The following is a 6,000-nucleotide window of genomic DNA, read 5'->3' on the forward strand; positions in this document are numbered from 1 at the left end:
CTCTTCATCCTCTGCTCTCAACACACATGTGCCTTCATCTGTCCTCCTCCCCATCTGCAATCATCCTCTCCCCTTCTGTCCTCCTCGGGCCCTGCTTCCTTCATAACACTTAGCACGCAGTTGGGACTTATTTCCTCTGTTTTCTTGTCTTTTTTTCTCTCTCCCCTTTATTATTATTTTTCTAATATATTTTATTGATTTTTTTTTTGCAGAGAGGAAGGGAGAGGGATAGAGAGTCAGAAACATCGATGAGAGAGAAACATCGATCAGCTGCCTCCTGCACACCCCCCACTGGGGATGTGCCCGTAACCCAGGTACATGCCCTTGACCAGAATCGAACCTGGGACTCTTCAGTCCACAGGCCGACGCTCTATCCACTGAGCCAAACCGGTCAGGCCTCTCTCCCCTGTAGACTGTATGTAGGTTCTGTGAGGGAAGAACCTTGCCTGCTCTAATTTCCATTTAATTTCCAGAGGACAGTTAGTCCTCACGTAATGATGTCAATAGATTCTTGGACTTCAAGAAAAATGAAGCCAACGTTACCATAGGCCAATTGACATAAAGAAGAGTTAAGTTCCTAGGACATCTCAACAACCTTATAAGCAAATGATGTTATCTGAGGACCTGCTGTAGATGCTCACAAAATATTTGCTGAAGAAAGGACTTTGATTGGCTTCAGTGAGTCTCCTTTCCTGTGGCTGCCAAGCCTGATCCTCAGACAGTGGTGCGGGCTGCGGGTGCCCAGGATTCTGGGGTTCCCCACACTTTTTTAACCTCTGAAGTTAGAGATCAGGTGTAAAATGCAAATTCTCTTGGGAGGAGTAATACAAGGATTAAAGTCACAAAATGGTGTGAATTGCTTTCCTCGGTGCTCCAGGAGCCGGGTGAGGGCCAGAAGGCTGAGAGGCTGGGAGCTGAGGAGTTGGGAGAAGGACCGAGTCTTGTCTCACGGCTTTGCCTGAAGGCCTTCCGGCTCCCTCTCCCCTGCCCCCACCTCGCTCTTACCTAACCAAGGGCCATGCTGTCTGTGACATGGAGAGGCGGGAACTTCAGGTCAGGTCAGGCCAGGGTAGGCCAGCCTAGTGGAGCTTGTTTGGGTAGCAACTCTTCATCCTACTGACTGAAGAAGTGTTTTTTTAATTTTAATTTTAAATATATTTTTATTGATTTCAGAGAGAAAGGGAGAGGGAGCGAGAAATAAAAACATCAATGAGGAGAGAGAATCATTGATCGGCTGCCTCCTGCACACCCCACACTGGGGATGGAGCCCACAACCTGGGCATGTGCCCTGACCAGGAATCGAGCCGTGACCTCCTGGCTCATAGGTCGATGCTCTCTGTGAATTTAATTATCCGTAGTCCCAAACGCTGGGAGGCAAGATGGGCTGCATATCTTACTTGGAATTGGGCGCAGTGCAAAGACACACACACACACACATGCACACACACACATGTGTGCATACACACAATGGCTGTTTTTCTTTTCTCTTTCCATTCTCTCCTGTCCTTTCCCATAGAGGGGGGTGGACACTGAGGCAGAGAGGTAAAGAGGTGAAGAGGTGTTCCCTTCCCAGAAGCCTGGGCAATTTAAAAAACCCTGCGGCTGCCTCCTCTCTCCTCTTCACCTCCACCCCCACCACCTGGCTATGTGCCCCACCCCCACCACCCAACTTTTGTTCTTAACCCTCTTTCCGGTCTTGAGGAGGCCTAGATCCTCATCCTGGGAGGGACTGGCAACAATTAACAAAGGCACCATGGAGAAAAGACAATTAACAATCCAGAAAAGAGGGGAAAGAGAGGCTTTGTTCTGGTCTCCATGGCAACGATGGTGGGGAGAAAGGGGAGGAGGAGGAGGAGGAGGAGGAGGAGGAGGAGGAGGAGGAGGAGGAGGAGAAAAAGGCCATCCAGAGAAGCTGATACTTTCACTTTCCTTTTATCCTTCCTCTCTCCGGCCATGTGGGAGACAGACTGAGGGGATCTTGAAGAGAGCAAGGCCGGGACAGGCCAAGTCTGCCAGCTGAAGATGAGAGATGGGTGACCCTAAGGTTCATGCCCTAGCTAAAGCCCCGGGGAGTTAAGGTGAGTGAGAGGGCCTTGGGGCCTCCGTGAAAGGCGTCCTCCCCTTTCTCCTCCTGCTCTGAAGAGCTTGTCTTGTGCCAAAACTGTATCCAGAGCCTCTGCCCTGGACAGCTCATGGGCAGGAGGCGCTGGGGTGGCTGTGGCTCCTTCCTCATCGCAGCACAGGGGGAAGTGGGGTCGGGGTACGACGGCCACCACAAGTTGCAGGGCCCGCGGCAACATGACACATGGCGCCCCTTGTTCCAAAATGTTTACAAATTCAAGATGGCGACAGCGGAGCGTTCAGTCACGCTCAGGGCTCTTCTGAGCACAGGGCCTTCATTCAGCTGCGCAGGCTGAGCTATGAAGCCAGCTCTGTCAGAAGGCAACTCGGGCCTGGGCTCTGTCTGCCCACTGTGTGTGTGTGTGTGTGTGTGTGTGTGTGAGAGAGAGAGAGAGAGAGAGAGAGAGAGAGAGAGAGAGAGAAAGAGAGAGAGAGAGAGAGAGAGAGAGAGAGAGAGAGAGAGAGAGAGAAGAACAAGAACACTTATCCTGGGGGGAAGTCTTTCCTTCCTAGGTTTCCATTTCTGCAACTCCTAACGAGGAGGCTGAGCGAGGTGACCTCGGCCCTGCTTCTCCCACGGCTCTGCGCTTCCTGCCCGCAGTTCTGAGCTCCGCCTTTGGAGCAGGAGAGGAACCAAGTACGGAAAGTTCACGCCCGCGAGCCCCTCTCCCAGGCTTCCCTGTTTGGAAAAGGCTGGAGACAGTGACGTGGACACGAAGCTCCTCATCGCCACGAGCAATCATGCCGTCCGTGTGGGGGGAGCTAGAAGGCACCTTGGACTCCACAGGTGTTTCTAGCAGCCAAAGAAGTTCTCTGGCCTGAGAAGCCGAGGGCACCAGCTCAGCCTCCCGAGCGAGCCTCTCCATGAGCCGCAGGACACTGGCTGCTGGACGTTCCTTGCGCCCAGCAACCCTAACATCACGAGAGAAAACGGGTGAGGGATCCCAGAGCCTTATTCTCGGGCTCAGCAGGACCGCCCTGTGTGGTTCCAAGTGAAATGAAGAATATTAATCAGAAACTAAAATCAAGGGGGGCGGGGGGGCGGCGGAAGTCAGTTGTGTCAGAGGCCCCAAACCAGGCAAGCGGTCAAAGGTCCTGCCTTTGTCTTCATCTCTGCCTGGAGGGTCCCCCCCCAGGGGCTCCGGGCAGGGATGGATTGCATCCACCATCCTCCCCAATGCCTAGGTCCTAACTCGGCTTTACCGAGGTAATGACGTTGGAATGGTATCTTTAGGGGGGTGCTCATCCAATGTGACTCATGTCCTTACAGAGGAGGGAATGTGCACACAGACACAAGCAGAAGGAACACATATGGAAGGAACGCATATGGAAGACGGCAGGTCCAGGAGAGAGACCTGGGCAAGACCCTTCCCTCGTGGCGCTCAGGGGAACCAGCCCTGCCCACACCTTGATCGTGGACTTCAGTCCTCAGAACGGTGAGGCAGTACCTGGCTGCTGGCCAGTACCCAGTCGGTGGTACTTGGCTAGGGCAGCTCTAGCAGATTAAGGTGGATGCTTAGAGGCTGGGAGGTCAGCATAACCTGGAGGCTGCCCTGGACTCAAAAACACGTCTGCACGAGGGGCAGGCTCAGGTACTGGCACGGCAGCATTATTTTAACTGGAAGCAAACGGACTCTGTGACACTGCTCCCCACAGCCATTCTGTTAAATTTTTTATTTCTTGTGGTTTTGGTTTAACACACTTTATTATTTTAATCCCTTTAGTCTTTTATTTTTCTGGCTTTAATGACTTCACTTATCTCAGTCATTTTTTAATCTCTGTTTTGTCTTTCTTCTAGCTATTTTATATTCTCTCATCTTATCTCCTAGATTTATTGTTATTGTATTCTCTTTTTATTCTCCATCTTTTATTTCTAACCTTTGCCTTATTGTGTCTTTGTTTTATCTTTTCATTTCTTTTAAGTTTATTTGGTTTATTTTTAGGTCATATTATCATTTGCCTGCTGCCCTTTTTTTTTTTTTTAACAGTTTTAACCATCTTTTTATTTCTTCTTAGTTTATTTCATCTTTTTATTGTCTGTTGTATTATCTTCCACATTTTACTGTTTTCGATGCCCTCAGCTTATTAAATGCAGAGGCTGGAAACACGGCCCTCAGGGGAGAGCTGTGAGGCTAGCCCAAGCCCGGGCTAAGGAGGCTGGGGGCTCTGCCTGCTCAGCTCGCCCTTCAGCACCTCCCGGTAGCTGTCCCATCCTCCAAGGCTGGCCCCTCCCGGCTAAAAGAATTAATCTGTGCAATATAGGAGACCTTGGGATAAAATTCCCTCAGGAAGACACCAGGTTTGCTTAGAGCGATAACACATTAGAACGGCCGGAAGAGCCTGGCTTTCTCACACCATTTGCCATCACACTGCTCTTTGTGCATTACGTCATCTAAAATTCACCATCATTAGACAGTAGACCGAGGCTACAAAGAAATCATGCTACTTGTCAGGGTGGGAGTGCTGGGTAGGAAATTTCACTTCGGGAAGGACTTTCAACATACCTTCTGAGGTTTAATTTTAATGAGAAACCAAGCGTTTTTTGTTTTATTTTTGTTTTTATGTTTTCATTGATTTGAGAGAGAGAGGAAGGGAGAGGCAGAGAGAGAGAGAAACATCAATGTGAGAGAAACATTGATTGGCTGCCTCCTGCACAGCCACCACCAGGGATTGAGCCTGCAACCTGGGCATGTGCCCAGACTGGGAATCCAGCCAGGGACTGGTTGGTGCACGGGACAATCAATGTTCATCCAACTGAGCCACACTGGCCAGGGCAAAACCAAGGTGTCTCGATCCTTGCAACAAAAATCCTTGGGAAGAAACACAAGGAGGGTCTTCTGGAACTCTTAAATCCAGCTGCCTCTCAGTCATTTCTTCACTTGATAAATATTTAGGAAGAACCTGCTCTATGCCATGGATTGTGCCAGACAATGACAGTAAAGTGAAGAGCAAAAACAGCGAGGGTCCTTCCTGTCATAAAGTTTAAAGTCTAACGAAGGGGTATTTGCCTGACTATGGCTGATCTCCTTGGCCTTCCTTTTTGACAACATTACAGGAGGTTATGACGTCAGAGGCTGCTAGCTGCCCCCCAGTTTTTCCCTTGTAGAGTAACACAGGTTTTAGCTTCGAAAATGACAGCCAATCATTCTTCCCATTCTGTCATTTCCCCTTCTGCCGGCTGGGATGTGAGAATGCTGGCAGGAGCTGGCAGAAGCTGCCATAGCCATCCCAGGCCATGAGATGAAAGAAGGCATTGCAAAGGGAGTCTGGGCCTCTGATACGATGGAGCCCCCTAAAGCTTTGCACTGCTTATTCTTGGACAATTACAGGAAAGATTAATAACCTGCTATCTCCCATAAGCCACTGTGACGCTGGCCTTTGCTGCAGCAGCTGAATCCGTTCTCTTTAGCATGTAGGCCTCCCCTAAAATTTTCTCTTATTTTGAGGTGAGTCTGGAATCATATCTTTCCAAAAACTTTTAGAGAATTAGATACATCCCTCCTGGGTCACTCCTGGAGGCAAGAACGAGAGTCCTTCCTAGTCACCAGGCTGCATGAGGATGGGGATCTGCTTAGTTCATGGTTGGCCCTGTGAGTCGGTCCCGGCCTCCCACTGCGTCCCATTCTCCCGAGTCCTGGAAAAGTAGCCTAGCGCTCGTTCCAACTTCAGATATCTTTTTCATGACAAAATGTTTTGCAAGCTGAAGAATCTATTCTGTTAAAAAGAACTATTTCACCAGTGGAATCTACACCAATAACTATACTGACCCCACCCTCCTTCCGACAAGGCGACTCCTCTCCAATTTCTACTACTGACTTAGAACTCCAAGTTGGCCCTTAAAATGTTTACTTCCCGGCTCTCCAGTCACATTTTCAGTCA

This window comes from Myotis nattereri (assembly GCF_964212035.1).
Source record: "Myotis nattereri genome assembly, chromosome: 18".
NCBI lineage: Eukaryota > Metazoa > Chordata > Mammalia > Chiroptera > Vespertilionidae > Myotis > Myotis nattereri.